General features: G+C 46.6%; 1 protein-coding gene across 2 annotated transcripts in view; it reads right to left on the bottom strand.

Moving 5' to 3' along the window:
* Positions 1-6,052, bottom strand: part of KTI12 (KTI12 chromatin associated homolog) — a 69,615-nt gene extending 63,563 nt beyond the window's left edge. The window contains exon 1 of one of the 2 annotated variants that reach the window (XM_063449435.1): positions 5,951-6,052. The gene's annotated coding sequence lies outside the window, so the exon portion shown is untranslated. The remainder of the gene's footprint in view (positions 1-5,950) is intronic. The other variant, XM_063449434.1, reaches the window with a different exon arrangement.
* Between the last annotated feature and the right edge of the window lie 17,161 nt (positions 6,053-23,213).

Below are 23,213 nucleotides of genomic sequence, written 5' to 3'. Positions count from 1 at the left end.
ACTGATAGAATAAAGACATGAAATCCATCACTAATGACCGTCAATACAATATAATATGCACTTCCCACAACATAACCCCAGACTACCAAACCTAGCCCAGATAATCAGACAAATCAACAGAAACACAATCAATGCAATCCATCCAAAACAAGGGGGTGTGAAACCAAACTGGGTGGGAAATATTCGCCTCCTGTCATTAATAAAATTAAGATTATAGTTACACTAAAGCTAGTATAATCTACAATTTTATAGCATGACAGGAGGCTTCATATTTGCTGTTTTAACGCTCCGACAGCAAAGCAAAAGAAACATAGCCCGACGGTCCAAAATAAACTGACGCAAAAACTTCTCACGGGCCCGGACCGCCACATACAAAAACGTCCCGAGGAGAAACGCCCATCAAGGAAAAACTTGGAAGCAGTAGCGCCGCTAACCGAATGCACTCCAAGAGTCGCATTCACCCCTGCCAGTGTCAATAATCATCTCATCCATCGAGATTGGACAGGGGCGAAGAAACGGACGTCAGAAACACGTCTGAACGAAACCAGACACAACAAGAGGGCAAACACAGTAGAAAACTGGCGAAGGGAAAAAACGCTAAAACCATACTTAACTCCCAGAGGGAAGAGTATTTAGGCGCCGGAGGCCGTGCCAGCCTCATCCCACGTAGAAATCTGCAGACCAGCGGGTCCTGACCGATGGGAAAAAACCTCCAAATGGAACACGTGCCGTCTAAATAAATGACTAATTACAAGAACCAGACGACACAACCGTCCCAAATCATCGAGGGGGGACAAGACACTCAGCAAGTTGGTCACGGGCCGGAAAAAGGGTTCAGCATCCTGTCCTAAGCACCAACGACACTATGAAATCCATGCCGAGAGGTAAACATCTCCTCGTCCCGGGAGCTCAGGGAGAAGGTCCCTGGCCGATAGTGACGACGCCTCGACATACCAGGCACTCCCGAAAGAGTCCAAGAGGAGTATTCGAGAGGACGGTAAGAGAAGAGGATCCCGACAGGAAAAATCCAGAAACTCCGTGAACCCGACCGATCTCGCCATAGCGGAGTCAGCAACACTAAGGACACCCGTCGACCACAAACTAGAAGTAACACCCGGGGGATAGAGGCGAACGGAGGGAACACCTATGCTTCCTGAGAAAAACAACCACACCTGTCGAAGCGCGACCACCACCGCGCACGCTGTATCCGGGAGCCAACCAAAGCACGTCCGAATCCGATGGTCGTCCTGGAGGCGAATAGACCCACCATGAACAAACCCGAGCGACGCCAGAGAATGAGGAAGACGGGTCGAAAGAGTTCCCAGACGCTGGCATCCTTCCAAAGTCTGGAGAACGAATCCGCCGTCAGGTTCGACTCACACGGTAGATACTCTGCCTGTAATGCGGAGTTGCGCTGGAAGCATAAGCCGGAAATCTCCTTTGTCACCTCCAGTGTGCGAGACCGAGCGCCTCCAAGCGGTCGGTATATTGTACCGCCGAGATCTCAACAGCCCGAAAGGTGACTTGCCAGGCTCCGAACTGCCAACGAACCCGCAATCAATCCAGGCAATTGACGTGGGACTCCGATTCCTTGTCTGGCTACGGGCCACCCGCGGACCCGGACGTGTACGTGGCACCCCAACCCCAAGGCTTGCAGTCGATTCCAGAACGAAATCCGGGGTCGGTCTGAACATTGCCTTGCCGTGCCATGCGGCCATGTGCAGAAGCCACCAGCTCAGTCCGGCCTTCACGTCCGGGAAAAGGGAAACCCTCCAGTCTGAAGAGGGTCACAAGCGTAGAACAGGGGTCTTCAGCCGTTGCATGGTCCCGTGGTGTAGCGGGCCCGGGTATATCGCCTGTATCGAGGCTGAGAGAAGTCCCACCATACAAGCAAGCATATGACGGGGAATCCGGACTTGCCGTAATATCCTTCTCATCACCTCCTGGGCGTATGCCATCAGTGTTAAAGGTAGCCGGAGAACGTAATCCGTCGCATTGACCACGACACCCAAGAAACTCCGCCTGGGAAGGTACCAAAACCGGTTTCCTCAGATGAGCTACGAATGCCAGGATCTCCAACAGGGATGTCGCCGAACGCGTGTAAGATCTGAGCCTGGATGGATCTTCGCATAGGACCGGCAAATCATCCAGAAATAACAGGAAACGGACGCCCTCTGGCCAGATGAATGCCCTCCAACTTGAAGTGGGTGCAGACAACAAAGGTGTTCCAGTCCCGAAAAACTGACCACCGGGCGGAACTCCCCCGACGTCATCTTTACTATAAAAACGAGTTGGTAAAAAAGCCCCCCAAATCCGGGGCTCGCTGGATAGCGCCAGGGGCGAGCAGAGTCCGCACCTGCGTCGGTGGGGAGGGGAAGTCCATGGCCTAACCCCGTACCGTCTGACGGATCCATGCATTTGAAGACACTTCCTGCCATCTGTCTCTGCAGGGAAACAATCCGCCTGTATGTAATAGGGGGTGAGCTGAAAGTGGCAGGAGATGTACCCCGTTCTCTAGCACAGTCTCCACGACCTCCCCCCCGTTCTCCAAGTGTAGGGAGGTCTGGGCTGGTAAGGTGGGAGAAAAGGATGGGCCCCGGGATCCGTGGGGTCCGAAGACCAGCCGGGATAATAGTGAGTGAAACACCTTCATTATGGAGGACTGCGCTTTATCCAGAGGAGCAGAATTGATGCGTTCCTGTAGCTCCCTAATGAGAGGTGCCCTGAACAGTAGGTCTTATTGCCAGAGGGCCCAATTCTTTAGATTCTAGCTCCGATAGTTTGGCGTCCATACGGAACAGAGCCGTTTACCTGCGTACGGTGCAGAACCGCATTAGCATCGCCTAGAAGGCACATGAGGCATAGTGCCCAATCTCGCATGATGGCTGGGTCCAGGTTCGTACCCACCATGTAGACCTCGTCTGCCAGGACCAACATCCTGCGCAAGGGACCCAGCATATCCCGTTGTCTATCCTGCGCTTAGCGGAGGCTTTCCTGGGGTCCCGACCCATAGGAGTCAAGTACGAGGCCACCAGGGGTCAAAATCCGGGGCCGCTGCCACCTCGTCCGGCAGGATGGGCCTGGGGTAGTCCGCCCGCAGCTTCTCGCGGGCCTCCCCTTAAGGGATCTGCGGATCCAGTAGTGCACGAAATGTGCCGGGTGGCCGGGCAGTGACCATTCCGAGGGTCTGTGGCGTCTGATAGACCGAGGGTTAAACAGATGTACTCCTGTAGCGTCCAATAGACATCGTCTCCCAGCATCGCCGTGGAGGCATCTGTCGCCGGCGCGTCTTCATCCACTCAGCGCCAACCGGGACCCTCCCCACGGACCTCATCCCAATCATCTCCCTCATCCGAGGGAGACTGGTCTGCCCGCCACTCCTCCAGCAGGCCAATGTAGGGGGGGGGGGTAAGGAAGCCACCTCCCCTGCGCCCGAAAGGCGGGGGCGCCTGGCCGGTGAGGTTCGACAACCTCGAACCATGTCGCTTCGCCGGAGCCTTGTCCTTCCGGGAGCGTGGTTCAGGGCCTTCACCCTTCCAATAGCGCATGAGCGCACTTGCCTGCTCTCTCTCGTGAGAGTCTGACTCAGCCGAGTCGTCTGCCAAGCAGGGGGATCCTCTCGCACCCCTGTCCGGTTGTGATCGCGGGAGGGCCCTAGCCAGGGCTGTCTCCACAGTGGCGGACACCGCCGCATTAATCAATGCCTGCAACTTCTGCTCCTGCGCAGAAGGCCTCCATAATGTCCGAGATGATTGTAGGTGATACCTAAGGAGATAGATAACAGGTATCCCCAGCAGGCAGTAGGGGCCGCACCCCTATAATTGGCAGAGGCAAGTCCTAACGCATGCCGGCTCAATAACAGGGGTCCAGGAATGGAGCCGCCAGGCCAGTAGCATGCGTAATATGGCACAGACAACGCAGGCCAAATCATGGGGCACAGACAAGGCTGGCCAATCAAGGGGCACTGACAGAGCAGGCCAATCATAGGGGCACGGACAAAGCCGGCCAATATATGGGCACGGGAGGCACCGGCCCAGTGGTTCATGGAGGCAGGAAATCCTTCTAGGAGGCATGCAGAAACAACCTGGCCACTAGGTCGTGTAGGGTACAGCTGAAACAGGGTCCCCAGATAAGTACCAGGTCGGTGTGGTGTAGGGTAATTACAACGGGGCCCATGGAGGGTGCATGCAAAGTCACTGCAGCAAGCAGTCCTAGAGCCATCAAGGCAGAATGTAGTAGAGCATGGATAATTTATAGTACAGTGCAACATGCGCTGGAATAGGAGAAACCTGCACAAAAACCAGAAATGGTACCAGTAGAGGGCACCCTGATCTGAAACCAGGGACCCCATGGGAAACCACCATGTGGGGTAACCTGATACCGGCACCACTGAGCTATCCCCCCACTGAGCGAAAAGAAAACTGAGATATATATACCCCCACCAGGGGGATGGGGCAAAGGAATGGGCAGCCCAAACCATGGGAAAAACAGGGGGATATGCGCCTTTAAGCGCTGAGAAAACTCGGCGGATATGCGCCTTTAAGCGCTGAGAAAACCTTGTGGAAAAGAAAAAACTGAAATATATACCCACAACAGGGGTATGGGGCAAAGGATTGGGCAGACGAAATCAAGGGACAAACAGGGGGATAAGCGCCTTTAAGCATTTCCATAAACTACATATTCAACCTGCAAGCCATCTGAATAGTTAGCTCTATGCCAGCACAACAGGAACCACAGAAGGGGATAAGCGCCTTTAAGCGCTGAGAAACCCCGCGGCATGCCCAGCCCAGAGCCGTGCGCCCCGGCTCAGACCACGTGGACGCTGGGAAATGCGCTCGCGAGCAGAAGCTCTTTGGGAACATGAGGCTCCCTGTACCCGCTCCACGCCGACCGCTGGAGAGCACAATGCGAGCGGACAGGACAGGGAGGCAGGAGATGAATCCCGCTCGGCGGCAAAAGCCGGCGGGCGGGAATCCACACGTGAGGCCGCTGGAGTCTTTCTCCGCGGCCCCGGCGGCCGGCACGGAGGCGGTCGGATGACCGCTTTCCGGCGACTAGCCACAAAAAAAAAAATCAAAGAAGGAAAATAAACATACAGAAAATAAAGGGAACAGGAGAAAAGCATATAATGAGGAAACATAAAACACGGACACCCGAAGTAAAGGGGGTGGAAAAAAACAGTAGAAAGAAGGGAAACTGTATAACAGAAAAAACTGTATAAATAATGGAAGAAAACACAAGAATTGCAATGAATATACACCGCAATAAATAGCCCAAATAAATATGTAATAAACACACAGCCACCCAAGTAAAGACAGGAGGCAGTGGTACTCTGACCTGTACTGTTCTGCGGAGCAGCAAAGAAAGAGGAAATGGTGGCTTAGGAGGAGCCTTATATAGATACCTTAGGTTTTTGTCTTTGGTGTTTATCTCTCTATGTTAATGTGCTGCTGTGAAGTTCTAGTAAAGAGAGACTTAAGCAAATATGAAGCCTCCTGTCATGCTATAAAATTCACAGTTTAGTAAGTAACCCTGCGGGTGTTAATATTCTATCTAGTTCATGAATTAAATAAAAAACAGAAAATAAAATGCACAAGTAACACGTGGGCTGGGCAATAGTATATGTATGGAAATCATACATGATATTGTGATTTAGAAATTGCTTTTGTCCAGGCGTTTCTGTAGCATACAGAGCTTCTATAATTTCCTTATTTTGTTTGTTACAGCTAATGACAGCTTAATTAAGCATTTATCCAGGTCCATTTAAACCACTGACATATAAATCTCACATTTACTGCTGCCAGGGTATGTTTAAGCTTTCAGCTCACTCAGATCTGCTAATAATGTGTTTTATTACTATTTCTGGACCTCTGCTCTTTATAAGCATTGCAGGGGTGGGGGGGGGAGAGGAATGGGAAGTAATGAGACGAACCCTCATTCTGCCTATTACCTGGTTAAACCTCCTGTTTATAGTCCATATGTTCAGAGCAGGGCGCCGCCATGTTCAATACCCATCAGCCACCGGGGCTTGGTCATGTGACAGCAGGCTGTGCAGTGCTGCTGAAAAGATGTTGTTGCTAGACAGTGATTAGTAAAAGTTTGGCTGGTTTGTGTTGCAGCAGCAGCCAGATACAGTATGGGATCAGATTGATTTAACTCTTCCTAGGGTAACACAGAGCTCAGGGATCACTGAGTATACAGTGGTGATGGTGTTTTTAATTTTATTTTTTTTGTTCTAAACAGAAGTAGCACCCCCATGTGGTCTCTTATAGGGGGTACTGCGTTCCAGCTAAATTATGCCATGTCCCCACACAGGTAGCATGCATTCAGATTAAAATGAACTTTTTAGGAGGTGACAAGTTGGCATCATAAGTTTATTTGTGCAGGGTCAAAAAAACTTTATTGGGTACAATGTATCATAACTGCAAATGATACAATGCAGTCCTATAGACTGTAAGCTCCTATAGACTGTAAGCTCGTTTGAGCAGGGCCCTTTTCAACCTATCGTTCCTGTAAGTTTTCTTGTAATTGTCCTATTTATAGTTAAATCCCTCCCCTCTCATAATAATGTAAAGCGCTATGGAATCTGTTGGCGCTATATAAATGGCGATAATAAAAAAAGAATGCTTTCTCCCCTGGGGTCTACCACCCACAGGGTAGCAGGTCTGATATATATGATGTGAGTGTTCTGCTGTGAAACGTTGGGAAAGGGAGAGTCTACAATGAAATGTGCTGCTGATTTCGCTGGTTTCCATGGTGATTGGCACAAAAAAACAAACAAAAAAACTTTCGATCACTATTCTTAATTTTTATTTTGTGCATCAATCCAGTCACAGATCGAATATGTGTAAACAGTGGAGTACACACAATCCATGGAGCCCCGGTGCAAAACTGACGCCTATAACTTGTGTAAACCTTTTTCATGTGGCGCTCTGTTTTATTTAAAACTTTGTATTAAAGGTTTAGCAGATTATACAAATACCTTTCACGCAATTTATGTACTGCCATCGAAACTCCATCAGCAAAACTTGAAATTTGCCTTTGATTGCAAAAATATCTACCAAAGACTGTAATGCATTTGTTTTTCCTGGGTATATATATATCCAGTGATTGATGTAAATATCCTTTAGTTGTAGTCCACTTTTTATTACTGTGAATCAGTTAGGGATTGCGTCTGACTTGCTGATCTATTTTAATAAAGTGATTATAGGTAAACTATAATGAGATTTATAATCCGAAAATGAAAAACAGCAAGACAAATCCTGAAAAAGAATATAGGATACAGCCAAAGGGAAACTATGAACACACATATTGGGTTTTGTTCCTAACTATAGCATTATTCAGTAAAGTGAGAATTCAACATTAATTAATTAAAATGAGAATTTAAAGCGAATTTCATTTTTAGGGCCAAAATTGACAAGTTGAAAAAACATTATCTTCCAGCTATGCTTCAAGTCCGGGTATTAAGCCAAAATATAAAATTCAATTTTAGTTCACCTTAAATAAACTTGTCACTTGGACTCATTCTTTACTTTTAAAGAGACACTCCCCAATGAAAACATGTATATATGCATTTTTCAATTGGGGGTACATCTAAACACAGCTTGTAAAACCTGCACTTCTCTTGTCTGAAGTTTTTGCAAGCCCTCCCCTTCTAAACCCACCCAGACTTTCTGTCGCTGTCCAATCAGGCCCGGCCTTAGGCCATTAGGCGCCCTGTGCGAAATGTCTTCAGGGCGCCCCCCCGGACCACCAAGTTGCCTGTATACAGTCACACACACAGGCACAGTTACAGACAGACAGTCACACACACACACGCAGATTTTTCCCCCCTAGGCATTAAAAAGGGTTCCCCATGAGCATCACCTATGTTGTGACCTCATCTGAACCAAGCCCCTGTATGCTCCACCTTGGTGTGTCCCACCCATATCATCGGACACCAACACTTACACAAGATCACTAGCACAAACATACACACAAGCTGTGACACTTGGCATTCACATGTCCACTACGCACAACTTCACAGAAAAGCTCACTTTTGCACACACACAAGCTCACTACAAACAAGCTCACTGACACTCAAACACAAGCTCACTACATGTTCAAGCTCACTGAAACACACAAACACATACAAGCTCACTACAGACAAATTAATTGATGCACGCATACAGACATATGCTTATTGACATACATAAACTCACTACAAACAAGCTCAGTGGCACAAACACATTCACTGCCACTCACTGCATGCTGGCCAGTTTACACTTAGTAATACTTTGATGGTGGACTGTGGAACGTTGCCTCATACTTCTGGTTGCCATTTACCAGGGCTCTTCTGTCGGTTGGTTGTGGCATGTGGGAGGTGTTGGGGCACTGCAATGAGCCTATATAGAACTCCCACTTCTGTCTGTCCTGCTACCTGTCGGGACCTGTGCTGCCCTGCTCCACTTCCTTTCAGCCCCAATGGTCCCTCCCTCCCACACATGACTGTCCCAAGCACAGGGGGCAGCTTGTGGGAGGACACGGATGTGCTGCCCTCGGACTGCTTAAATTAAAATAATCGGGTGCAGCAAGTGAGTGATGACTGAACCACAGCAATTGGCAACCAGCTGCAATCTGGAAAGCATCCTTTACTTGTGTTTGTGGCCAGTATTACCATCCGTTATTGTGTTTGACAGACCCAGACGCTGTTAAAGCTGTCAGGGCGCCCCCTGGGAACTGGCATCCTTGGCCCTGCCTCCACTAGAGGTGGAGTTAACCCTGGCAGATAATTATCGCACTTTATTAAAAACTGCAATAATTACCATTGCATGGTTAAGGGACTTGGGCTGAAGTTGTCTGGGTGCCTATAGTGTTCCTTTAATATGATAATAAAAATAAAATTAAAAAAAACACGAAAAAATGGTTAAGACAAATTCTAGTTGATTGTAAATGTGGTTTGTCCTCTTGAAGACAATATTGGATATCTTTGCCAAACCGGCTTGGCTGTATCTCCAAGAAAGTGTGTCCATCATTAAGGTGCATCTCAACATGTGTTAGCTAGAACAATTTTTATTCCACTTTTATAAAAAAAAAAATGCTAAATAGCTTTAAAATTGATCCAAAACGTGATATAGACCGTTTTTAGAGAGCTGCATAATGGTGTTTAGACATTGTATTTCGATGACAGTATTACTTTAATGTACCAAATGGACACCTGTTATTAGTCTGGTAAACCTAATGGTTTATAATTCAGAGAGTTCTGTAATCGCAGACTTTGGGCGCTTTCATCTGTTAACCTTAATGGGAACTTTAAATATTCTACATTTACAGATACTGCAATTACTGGGGAATCTTTTGGAGAAAAATTGTGTCTGGGATATGTGTATTTTATTAGGTCTGTAAAATATTCAATTTATTGAAACACATTAATTTCAAGTCCACAATAAAATAATAATGCTTTTTAATATAGGGAAACACGCAGCAGTTTAATCTTATTGTCAGTAATATCTGCATAATATGTGAATTTTTCTCTATTTATTTAAATGTGCATAGAGGTTTGGGATAGTAACTTTTTTTTCATTGGTTTTTGTTGTATGTATTGGGGAAGATGTGTAATATAGCCATTGCTGCCGCCCAGGATTAGTGGGAGTTTGAGTAGTATATGTTTGTATTTGCTTTTGTATTACACGGCACTAGTCAGGGGTTAATAAGTATGTAAAGCTTTTGAAAAATATCCTTCTCTGTCTCATTAGAGATTTTACCTTTTTGCTAAAAGCAGCAAGGTGAATTGTTAATTTAGGACTCACTTAAGAGGTTTTGCCTTGACGTGGCAGGTGAGCTTATCATTGAATGGCCATTGGATTGATGGTAAAAAACACCAGTTATTAAAACATGCAATAGGGATTTGGGATTGTGTGCAACTAAATTCTTATGTGGAATTTTCTGTTTTGTCCTAACAGGTACGGAACTGGATATAGTTAAAGGAACACTATAGGGTTAGGAATATAAATATATATTCCTGACCCTAAAGTGTTAATCCAACCATTTATGTTGCTGGCACAGTTTTGCCAATTCATAGCATATGTGCGCAATCTGAGCCGGCGAGTGGTGGGGGCTGGGGTGTCTATTTTTTATTTTACTTAAAGGACCACTCTAGGCACCCAGACCACTTCAGCTTAATGAAGTGGTCTGGGTGCCAGGTCCAGCTAGGGTTAACTAATTTTTTTATAAACATAGCAGTTTCAGAGAAACTGCTATGTTTATCAATTAGTTAAGCCTTCCCCTATTTCCTCTAGTGGCTGTCTCACTGACAGCCGCTAGAGGCGCTTGCGTGATTCTCACTGTGAAAATCACAGTGAGAGCACGCAAGCGTCCATAGGAAAGCATTATGAATGCTTTCCTATGTGACCGGCTGAATGCGCGCGCAGCTCTTGCCGCCCGTGCGCATTCAGCCGACGGGGAGGAACGGAGGCGGAGAGGAGGAGGAGAGCTCCCCGCCCAGCGCTGGAAAAAGGTAAGTTTTAACCCTTTTCCCCTTTCCAGAGCCCGGCGGGAGGGGGTCCCTGATAGTGGGGGCATCCTCAGGGCACTCTAGTGCCAGGAAAACGAGTATGCTTTCCTGGCACTAGAGTGGTCCTTTAATTAAAACCTATTTAAGTGACAGAGGGAGACGGGAGCTAGCTTCCCCTTGGAAGAGTATTACGTCTATCACTAGCGTGCAGTGCAGGCTCCTGACAGACGTAAAATTTGCACAGAATTGTCCTTGAACAAAGTTGCAGACTGCCTAAGTTACGTGTGCTGGTGGTGTAACTAGCCACTGACCCACAATGGGAAAAACTACTCTGCACATGCAGTGTTTCAAGGAGAAACTCTGAACATCCAGACTCCAAACACCCTAACCACTTTATATCACTGAAGGGGTCATGGAGGTTGAGGTAACCTGTTAACTTTTAAACCCCTGCAAGGGAGGGGGCGGACACCTACATAGGTAGGGGATCACTATAGTGTTCTGATTGTTGGTATTCCTAATGGTATAGTTTTCCTTTAAGGCTTAACTGGAAAATACTCTAAATTAGCTATGCTTTCACTTTGGCTGGCCTGGAATTTTTCTCTTATAATCATACCCCTCAGACCAGAAAACAGTCTCACTGCTGCTGTTTTATATGACCTCATCTGCATAATACATTTAAAAGAAATTAGGGATTTTCCAAGCCTGGACCTTCAAGCAACTATTATATTTCAGCAATGTGTGAAAACATGGAAAAAAAAAAAAGTACATTAATATTTCAGTTATTGCAGTTGTTGGTACTTCTAAAGGGCTACTCCGAGCACTTTAACCACTTCAGAGATTTAAAGTGATCATAATGCTTGGAGTCTGTATGTCCAGCGTTTCAGTAAAAACTCTGCACATACATAGTCATTTCATTTTTCTGTTGGAGGTGTAAGTCCACCTCGAGCAATTCTAGTAGCAGCGTGTACCGAGCGTTCCACAAGACTTATGAGTTCTGTGCATCAAAGGCATTCACCATCGACATTTATAGTATTTGACAGATGGCCAATAGCAGCACGCCCCCCCCCCCCTTCCTTAATTTCATGCAGGGGTGGCCATTAGGTAGATCCCTAGATGTTTCAAAAATACAGCTTCCACTATGCTTTTTCATTCTAAAGACACTCAAAGCATCATGGGAGTTGTAGTTCAGCAACATCTGGGATCTAACTTGTGGGGACCCCTGCTTTAAAGTATCCTTTTTTTATGCAACAGTAATCTTTAACACAGCTTTTAGCTTGCCTTGTATACTGTGTGTACCTACAGCCCTATCGTTTGCCCAAACTGAAATCACTTATCATATCATACCACTGGGTGGCAGCAACCAAATACATCATCTTCTCAGCATCCTGTTGTACAATGCATTCACCACTCACATGTTATCTCTTACCTCACTCTACTTCATTTCTCTTGATTAAATTGAAGAACCTGTGCATCGCAGGTTTCAGTTCCATGTATATGCGAATACATTTTGCCTTGAACGGCTTAACGTGGAGGTTTTTTTTTTCATATCATTTTCAGGTCAAGTCGCTTGAATGATAGGTTATTGCAGACATTTGGCTCATGCCTGGTATGTTTTGTTCTTGCCTGTTTTTGCTTGATGTCTTTGTCATGGTATATAATAACCCTGCGATCCATTGCTGCTGCAGAGACGTTGGGATCCAGTGGGCCTTTATACTGTGTAACTATGGCTCACAGTATAAAGAGTCTGCTCATACCGCACAAACTGGTGTAGGGCTTTAGTCTACTTTCCCCCCAAAGAGCTACCTCACTCCCTTACCTCCACCTCTATGTCCCTCTACCATCCAGGCATCAAAGCGCCCTTTGCCACTCTGTGTATCCTTTCATGTTAACTGAGTTGGATCTGATTAAACCTGATTACACCAGTGGGCTTCGTGCCGACCGCTGTCGGCCAGAGGTCCGACAGCTACCCGGTACACGTTTCACCACGCACCGCTCCTTAACAAGGTCACCGATGAGAGCAGTACTCAGGGTGGAGGACTACCAAAAAACACAAAGCCAGTGACTCCCTTTCTTCTGACCTGCACTGGCTCTGCGACAGCGTAGAACTCTGTGCTCGGATCAGAGGTTAGCTGAATCCTGTTGGAAGTTTATTCGATGATTACTCTTACTGTATACCTCTAACCCAAGCGCTTTTTGAACAGTTTTTTTTTCATGGGAGTTAGCCCTGTACGGGGATGTAAAACCTGTCTATTTTATGTGTTGGACACATCATGTTTTGGAGATAATATTGTAAGGTGCCCTGTTGTCTGGGAGTTAATTCAATTATCCTGTCTTTGGCGGCGGTACAATGTCTGCGTACAATAGCTCCGTCTCAGTCATTGTACCCAAGAAGTCCTAACTTGAGTTTCAGGTGGTGACTTAACATTTTCAATGGAACACAGTCACACTAACCTTTTTAAGGTGCTATCATGAAGTACAGCTATACACAATCTTTACAGACCCTATTCCTTGTCCCAGTGTCCACAACTCTTGATAAAAGCTTATTAACGGTAAACTACAGCATTTCAGAAGAATGGTAGAGGTTTGTTTTTTTTTCCCCCCTCTTGATTTAGTGTTGGTAAATACAAGGTTGCATGTACATTATGTACCGCTAATGACTAGGTCAAATAAAATAATTATCTTTCATTTATCACAGAAACTTGGTTAAGATCTCACTTTGACTAAGTCATTGGCGTTTTGGTTCCAAACTGCGGCATCATTCTTTAACATATAGTGGTATACATGTAGTTTAGCATTACAATGGAAGGAAAAGCCTTGTTTCCATGCCACTTTATTGTCACATTATTGTGTTTATGGATGCGTTTCATCTTTAATTGGCTGATTATCTTACTAAAGTTTTTATTTGTATTTTTTATTGTTTTAGTTTATTAAAAAAAAAATTCACAGGGGCGTGGCTGGACCGTCGATGAACCTAGACGCGTCTTGGTAGAGCTCCGCACTAACCGCGCCATAAAGCTTACAAAAGCGACCTCTTTTGGCACTTAATTACCCCACACAGGGCTCCCCACTATGGAGAAGAGGATACCCAAGAAGCAGGGGAAAAAAACGCTGATCCTGGGGGCTCCGTCCTCCATCACTTCACTCTGCAACGGCATGGTCGGACGGGCAGCCAAGATGGCGACGGGGATCCCCTCGCACCTCGCCTCAAGCCGACAAAGAGGCCTCGTCCACGGAACAAGATACCGTGCTGGCCAAGTTGGCTGAGGTCAGGGCTTTCTTGGCGGGAGAAATTGCCGTACTCCTCGACAGCCGTACTCCAGGCGGACATCGGGGCCCTAGGTGTGCGCACTGCAGCCTTGGAGGAACGTATGGAGTGCACCGCCCGAGCCCACAACGATATGGTTGAAAGGGTGAATCGGGTGACTGCCCGTATGGCGGAAACCGACCTGGCGCTTGAAGACATGGCGAACAGGTCACGGAGGAATAACCTCCGCCTTAGGGGCCTCCCCGAGGAGAAGGACGAAAATTTGCGGGACATCCTGCTTTCCCTCCTCCGGCCGCTTCTCCCTAGCTTACCTGAAGAGCAGTGGCACATAGAGAGGGTGCATAGAGCCCTGAGAAGGTCTGATGCTAACACCCCGCGAGACGTTGTCGCCCGGTTCCTGCACTTTGGCACTAAGGAAGCCTTAATGAGGAAGAGTCGCGAGGGACCCATCCGACGCGATGGAGCCGTGATCTCCCTATATCACGACTTGGCACCATCCACATTACAACGTCGGAGGGAATGGCGGCCGATCACGGAGGCCCTGCGAGGAGCGGGCCTAAAGTACGCCTGGGGCTTCCCTTTTAAATTGCTGGTGTTCAGAGGAGACCGGGCACACGTTTTGACACCTGGAGGCGACCCCCAACGTTTCTTTCGGAACCTGGGGTTGCAATCACCCCCCCGAGCTTCCGGATATCTCCCTATATTTGGAGGATCTTCCGCAGTTGCCGACCGAGTGGATTGATGCAGGAGCCAGGAGCCATCGCTGAGGCGCAGTGGGTATCGTATTTGCTGCTTCACCGATCACGACCGTTTCCTGCCTTGTGGTAATTTCCACAGTGGGGTTTTTGTATTGCATCCCCCTTGGGGTGGGGGGCAGGGGGTCTCAGTGGGTCGTGGTGATATCCACTTTGTTTTTTGTTCGAGTGCTTGGGGTGCAGAGTGGAGTCAAGGGTTGGGAGTTGAAGCCACCCCTCTTGGCTGCCTTTCTCGTTGATATTTATTTATTTATTTATTTGGGCCTTTTTTTTTTTTTTCCCGGTTCTCTCTTTTTTCTCTCTCTCCCTGTGCCTCTATTTGGGGATGCAATATTCTTAACGAAGTGGAGGGGATATCTTCATGTCTACGGTAGCTCCCCGATTGGTTTGGGAGGGGTAGGGGTGAATGTCCCCTGGGGCCTGGGTTTTTATGAGCCGTCGCTATTTGCCGTGCGATGGTAGCATTTGCATCACATCTCCCTCTGTCACTCGACGCTACTTTAACTTGCCGTCTATTCTGCGACAGCACGGCAGAATTGACCCAGCTCCACTTAACCTGGACACCCTGTAAATTTGGGACGCATGTGACAACTGTTCTTATTGATGCTATGTTTGATGGTAGGGGGTCCGTGGGTGTTCACAGGGTGAGGTCGGCCGTTCTGGTTACTTAATGTTATCGAGCCTTCTTAGTTGCCTTCCTCTCTCCCTCTTCTCCCTCCCCCTTCTCCCTCTTCTCCCTCCCCCATCCCATTTCCTCTTCACCCTCCCTCCCCCCTCTTCTTCCTCCTTCCCACCCCCTTGTTTTCCCCTCCCCCCCCCTTAGTCTCGCAAGTTACCCCTCCCTCCCCCCCCCCAAAAAAAAAAAAACACTGCATGTGCCCAAGAGAATGTTGTTGTTGTTTGACATGTATATATTTCTGCCAAGTGGGGCCCCTTAGACCCTCCTCCCTCATCCCGTTCCACACTAGCCCCCTATTGGATGGGGACACAACTTATTACTTTTCGCCACGTAGTATACCCCTTTTATGTGTGGCACTTAAGCTTATCTATGCTTTGATAGGGTAAACTTCACAAAATAAATAAATAAATGAATAAAATTATATCAGTAAAAAAAAAACTCATAAAAATGATAATTTTAGTTGAATGGCGAGAGACTTCCTGATTCAGAATACATAAAGACGTGAAATATGACAGGGGGTAAAATTGAAATGACAGCTGTGCAATTAATAAACGTGGCCCATAACGCTGTAAAGAGTTCTTGTGGATGGTCATGCCCTACTGTAGAGAATGAGTGACAACGTAGAATCTCCCCGAGTCTCTTCTTTAAGTTTAAGGGTTCAGCCCTGGGTTTTGTGTCTTGTAGTTTTTATTTTACTTTTTTGCCTCAACATACTTCATCTGGGTGTACACGTTTTGGGCGGATGGCATCAATATGTGTGGAGGGGAACATTTCCTATTCCCTTTTTCTCCGGGTCCCTTGCTTGTCGTCATGGATGACTCCCTTGGGGATCATGGCGGCAGGCGGGACGGACCCCCCCCTCACCCCCCAACTTGGGGAGGTAGCGACTAACATATGGGGAGCCCCCCCCCAAAAAAAAAAAAAAAAAAAAATTATATATATATATATGTAGAGTGAAAAGTATGAGACCAATAATCGAAAAGAGGAAGGCTTCCTTATATTTCTTGTGCCTACATTATGTGCCTTGTAATTACTAATTTCCTGCGTGTATACCCTTGTTCTGTGATGTTTACACCTGTGTGCTTTATGGTCCAATTTTGTGGTGCTGGGTGAGAACCGGATCTTCTTCTCATGTTGATATAGTTGACGTTCCCAGATGTTGATATGGCGTTCTTGTAGACGGGGGTGGTTGGGTATGGCCCCCATTGAGGGCTTATTTCTACTTCCCAATCGATACGACTCAGTGTTTCGGGTCATACCGAACCTGGCCTAGCTCAGGACGGAGGGAACGGGGGAAACTATTGGAAGTTGAATGGGGCCTATTGCCGGGAGGGACCTAGTGGGGATAGCATATACAAGTTCCATAGAGGTCCACTTAATCTGTCCAGGGCGCGTAGGAGTCGGAGCTCTGGGATCCTTGCTCCCTTCTTGCGTTGATCGTGGTGGGAGATGAGGAAACATTCTTCCCACAACACACTGGCTACTGGTGAGACCAGTGCTTCTTTGCTTCCAGATGGATCTGGATGCCTTGGTTCTTGTATTTCTTCCTTCTTTCTCTTTGCTTTCTTTCCTAGCGGTGCGGACCGGGGGGCGCGGGGGGGGGGTGCGGGGGGACCCCAGGAGGGTTGTTGGAAATAGAGGCGGACATGGGGCGGAATGATTTTGGTAACCAGGCATCCGGTAGCGGAATTTTCCACGACACACAATGACGTTTAAAATCACTACTTTGAACGTAAAGGGCCTCAATGCTCCAAGGAAACGTTGCATTCTGTTCAAGGAATTGAGGAGGCTACACACCGATATAGCATTCTTACAGGAAACACACCTACCAAAACAGGCTAAGTTCGGTCTGAAAGACCACGTCTTCAAGGGATCACACAAGGCTAGATCGCTTCGGAAACGCAACGGCGTAGCTATTCTTATCAGAAACAGCTGCCCTTTCCGGAAGACGGCCCTGGAGGCTGACCCAGAGGGTCGATATATTTTGGTCTCGGGCATCCTACACTCACATACTGTCCATCTCATTAACTTATATGCATCGAACCAGCCGGACCCTGTTTTTTGGAGGGTGCTCCGAGAGAAAATAGCGGCGTTACCACACGGTCTGATTTACGTTGGAGGGGACTTTAATGCGACCCCATGCCCGGCTGTGGATAGGAGCACGAGGGACGGCACACCGAGGTCTCAGGGCAGGGGGGGACAGGATCGATTACTTCGTGAGTTTCTAGCGGACACTGGCTTAGTGGACATCTGGCGCGCACATCACCCAGGAGATAAAGACTACTCCTATTATTCGGCGCCGCATGGTACATATTCCAGGATTGACCTTTTCTTGACCAACGTGTCGGGCATTCCCAGGATAGTAGACTCAGCGATTGGAAACATCTCATGGTCAGATCACGCCGACGTATCCATTACATTGGGCAACCTGTGCGTAGCCTCGCCGTGGAATTGGAGGCTCAACGCGTCCCTATTGCAAGATCCCGAGCTGCGGGAACAGATACGATTGGAAATCTTGGAATATTTTGCTACTAATACTACCCCGGACGTCAATGCGAGCACGATATGGGCGGCCCATAAGGCTGTGATCAGGGGGTCCCTAATCAAGCTGGCTACCAGACGGAAGAAATTGAAACATTCTCAATTGGAAGCTTTGCTGAGTCGGCTGAGGTCCCTGGAACTGAAACACCAAACGGCACCGGATGCGGAGACCTACGCACAATTGGAAGCAGTCAGGAGGAATATTCGAACCTTGCTACTGGATGATGCAGCGAGATCTATGGTCTGGTCGAAGCGGAATTTTTACGAAAAGTCCAATAAAATTGACTCACTTCTAGCCAGAACTTTGCGTCCCAGACAGGACCGGTCTCATATCACAGCCATCAGACACCCGGATGGCACGACAAAATCGAGACCTGACGAGATTGTTCAGGTGTTCGAGGAATTCTACAAACAATTATACAACCATACTCCGGGTACGCATGCTGCTGATGAAAAGGAAGAAGAACATATCCTCAAATATCTCGGTACACTTGGGATGGCCAAACTCGAGAGGGAGGCAGTGGGTACTCTTGCAGCGGACATCTCAGAAGATGAAGTATGTAGAGCCATTTCGAGCTTGAAAGGCAACAAAGCACCGGGACCGGATGGTTTTGACAGCTCGTACTATAAAGTTTTCAAGGAAGAACTTGCACCGCAACTGACAGGACTTTTCTCCAACCTGAGACAGGGGGGGCGGCTAGACACAAATATGGCCCTCGCTACTATTATCTTGATACCCAAACCAGACAAAGATCCACTCGGACCAGAAAATTACAGGCCTCTATCGCTGATCAATCATGATCTTAAGATCTTAGCGAAAATTCAAGCTGATAGACTGAATCCGCTGCTGACCTCTCTAGTCCACGCCGATCAAGTGGGCTTTATTCAGGGCAGACAACTGTTTGAAAACACTAGGAGGAATATTGATCTGATTTGGAAACAAGTGACCTCGGAGACGCCCACGTTGGTGGTCTCCATTGATGCAGAAAAGGCATTTGATAGGGTGCGGTGGCAATTTCTGTTTACGGTACTGAAACACCTGGGTTTCCCTGACGAGTTTATAACGATTACGAAAGCGATGTATCATGAAGTGCGAGCACAGGTGCAGATTACTGGAGCATCAATGACGCCATTTCGGCTTTTTAATGGAACCAGACAGGGGTGCCCACTCTCTCCCCTCTTGTTTGTACTGGCGTTGGAGCCTTTGCTGCAAGCTATTAGGCAACATCCAGGAATTAGGGGAGTGCGAGTGGGAGATGGCGAATTCACTGTATCGGCTTACGCCGCCGACGTCCTCCTCACTATCACGAACCCCCTGGACTCCATGGTGGCGCTGCAGGACGTCATACGGGAGTATGGAGCAATGTCGGGATATAAAGCTAACATGCAAAAGTCCAGTGCTATGCCGATCCATATGCAAGAGGTAGACGTAAATCGCATACGAGTGGCCTTCCGACTTAGGGTGGAAAGGGACACACTGAAATATTTGGGTATCCATCTCACAGCTGACCCTCTACGTCTGTATTCCGCTAACTACGGTCCCTTGCTTAGAATCTTAACCGGGGACTTAGAAAAATGGACGGATAAACCCATTTCCTGGATAGGGCGGATTAACTTGGTCAAAATGAATGTCCTCCCACGCATCCTATTTTTATTCCAGGCCTTGCCTATACGCGTTACTAAAACCCAATTGACACCGCTACAAAGATCCATCGGTGAGTTCATTTGGCAGCACAAGAGACACAGAATATCTAGACAGATTCTTTACAGACGCAAAGATAGAGGGGGTTTGGGCCTTCCGAACCTTTATTTCTACTACCTCGTGGCTCAGCTGACGCAGGTGGCGATGTGGCACTCTCCACCGGAAGAAAGGAGATGGGTTGAAATAGAATCCATGATGGTGGGCTGGGACGTCCCCCAGTTCACCATGTGGGTCCCGACGGCACATAGACCTGCTATACGAGTGACTTGCCCATCCATACTCAACTCGCTTCGCATTTGGGATGATAATCGTCACAAATACGGACTAGCAACATCCCCCTCCCCTATGACCCCGATACTTCGGAACAGGGAATTTCCACCGGGAATGACCCCCAGAGACTTCCGGAATTTAGAGGGAACAGGACTGCAGCGGATCCACCAACTATACCGTAATGGGCAGATCGTCCAATTTGACGAACTCCAGCGAGACTCCCACTTAACCCAGACGGATTTTTTTAGATACCTTCAGATCCGGGACTTCGCGGGCAAAACCCACATAAAGGGAGCTGCCCAGGAACGACTGACTTTTTATGAGAAATTATGTCGGGATGGAGCATTCCCCAAGGGCATGATAACACTCATATACGCTCATCTTGGCACGGAGAGCAAAGAATGGGGACAGTTGACTTATACCGATCAGTGGGAGGCAGATTTAGGGGAAGTTTTAGAAGGCGTGGAATGGCAAGAAATATGGGAAGCGAAAAAAAATTCCTCTATCTGCGTCACGCTCCAGGAACAGACGTGGAAGACCATGTTCCGGTGGTACACCACTCCCATCAAACTATATAAGATGCGCAAACTGGACACGGATGATTGCTGGAGGGGCTGTGGATCCCGGGGAACGTACCTCCACATGTGGTGGGAATGCCCGAAACAACGTGGCTTTTGGAAGGCAGTGGAGGGATTATTGCTGCAGACATTTAACAAACCCCTACGATTGGATCCATGGGTATACTTACTGAATAGGACCCTTGATGGCTGGACCAAAAGAGAGCAGACACTGGTCCATAAAATAACTCTTGGGGCGAGACGTACTATTGCCACCGCGTGTCTCTCGCCTGAAGGTCCGGATTTTACGGGCATGATATCCAGGATCCGTGAATGTCGGATAATGGACGACCTGACGGCGCGGGTTAGGGGGACGACAGAGAAGTTTCAGATACTTTGGGAGCCGTGGGATGATAGCGTAGTGGGTTCCGCGGAAGGCAGATAATATAGAATAGAGCAATAAAGGGTTTGGGGATCTCTTGTTGGGGGCGGTAGCGCTGGGCCTCCCCCGCTGCCCGTCCTCCTCTCGTCGCGTCCCGGACTCTGCACCACATCTTTTTCTCTTCTCTCTCACTTTCTTTCCTACCTCTACCTATTCTAAAAGGAAGGTCTCTTCTCTTCCTTCTACCTTTCCTCTACTTTGTTAATCTTTTCATTCTTATTTTTTATTTTTATTTTTTATTCTCTTTTAATAAATCTTCTCAGGCATTATCGACGTGATACGGGAGAGAGGTTACCTAGAGCTGACCGTTTAGATTCCGTTTTTGACCTCCTTTGGGACAATTGACGTATGCCTGAGACATATAAAACCCTCGATGGGAGACGAAAGACACAGATGTGTTGCTATAGAATCTCAGGGGGGTTTTGCGGTATATTTTCGCATGTTATTGTAATACTATTGTTGGCTTCTGCGCAAGCAAACCCTACCCTGCATATTTGTTGCTCCTGTCGAATCAAAAAATAAAGAATAAAAAAAAAAAAAAAAAAACATTTCACAGCAGCATGTCTATGAATGTGATCATTTCTGCTCCTTCTATTTCCCCAGTCTTGTGTTTTTATTTCCAAGTGCCATTTAGCTGTAAGCTAAAAAATTACATGCAGCAAGCGGAAAACGTCAAACTTTAACCCCTTAAGGACCAAACTTCTGGAATAAAAGGGAATCATGACATGTCACACATGTCATGTGTCCTTAAGGGGTTAAAGGGATACTATAGTCACCAAAACAACTTTAGCTTAAGTAAGCAGTTTTAGTGTATAGATCGTGATCCTGCAGTCTCACTGCTCAAATCTCTGCAGTTTAGGAGTTAAATCTCTTTTGTTTCTGTCCATGCAGCCCTAGTCACACCTCTCCTGGCTGTGACTCACACACCATGCATGAAACAAAAATTAAAAAAATGGTTTCACTTTCAATTAGATGTAACTTACTTTGAAAGTTCGTATTGCCTGCTCTCTAAAGTGAACTTTAGTCATACACAGAATGCTTCTGTGGGGTCTAGCTAGCTATCAACAGTGCAGGGGATAATACATTTTAAATTAAATAGAATTTGCAATGAAGGAAGTATAAACATTAGCTGACTCTTTACAGGAAGTGTTTAGGAAGGCTGTGCAAGTCACATGCAGGGAGGTGTGACTATGGTGCATAAATAAAGTGATTTAACTCCTAAATGGCTGAGAATTGAGCAGTAACACTGCAGGGAAATGATCTGTACACCAAAACTGCTTCAATAAGCTAAAGTTGTTTTGGTGACTATAGTGTCCCTTTAATAAGGAATTATACAAGCTCTTGTATATGTTATAGAGCCCTAACTGGTACTATTGGATCTTTACAAGTTATATTACACAGGTTACATTGAATGTGGTATTTAAGCCAATGGGAGCTAGACAAAAAAAAAATGGAAATGTCATGTTACAAGTCTTCAGAGATATCACCAGTACTATTTATTAATTTAAGAAGGGTGGAAAATTGACCGGGGAATTGCAAATTATAGATCAAAAAAGATAAAAAATAAATTGGTTCTATTTTGACCTTTAACTTGCAATTCCCTTTTCAATTACCTGCAGTTCAGCCCTTGAAGTTTACATCAAGTCTCAATGACATAAAGCCAATGTATGGCACTCTAACCCACAGGTGTTCACAGAAAATTTTACAAGGGGGGAGAAAAACCACAATGTATGTAGACCCTATTTAAATCAACGGAAAGCCAAATTTGGGGCGGGGTCGGCACTTGACTGCTCTTACAAAGTTCAATAAGTCCACAAATGCTTGGGAATTTCCTGGCTGGTAATCGTCCAGACTTCAGATAATTGTAGATATGTGCAATAATACAGAGAATAACCGGTGATAGTACAGCTTTCTGTTAAACTATTATAGAGCAGTTAAAGAAATGAGACTCTCCCCAGCACCTATAACCTCTTCTTCTCAATTGTACTGAAATTGTGTAAACTACACATCAACATTATCAAGTGGGATTTTGTCGAACCCAGATGGCAATAGTTGGAATAGAGCACTGGGCTAATTTGCCAATGTGACATTGTAACCAATACGTTTTATGTAACATTGTAAAGGGAAACCTTATTGAATATGTTGTTTGGAAAGTACAGTATAGTAACTATAGTTGATATTTTCTGGCTTTGTATGCTTGTGCATCTTATTCTATATGTCCTTCCAGTGTCTCTGCTTCCATGGTGTACGTGACACCGTTAACTCTCCAAATCAGTCATTGCAGTTCCTTATGGTCAGTAACCAGTATTGTTTTACAAAAACCATATTGTCGAAGTTATAAAAACGATAGCACACATGAGAGAGTGAAACCTTTAAGAACATAAGTCCATTAGTGAAAAATGAAGATTTCAAAATAACTTTTGGGGAAAAATTAAATATGATTCCATGATTATGAAAAAATAAAATATTTTTTTTTTCCATTTAGTAAGAAAATGAGTTTGCGCTTGGTG

Source organism: Pelobates fuscus, chromosome 3 (genome assembly GCF_036172605.1).
Source record: "Pelobates fuscus isolate aPelFus1 chromosome 3, aPelFus1.pri, whole genome shotgun sequence".
Taxonomy (NCBI): domain Eukaryota; kingdom Metazoa; phylum Chordata; class Amphibia; order Anura; family Pelobatidae; genus Pelobates; species Pelobates fuscus.
This window is presented reverse-complemented; position numbering and strand designations above follow the sequence as displayed.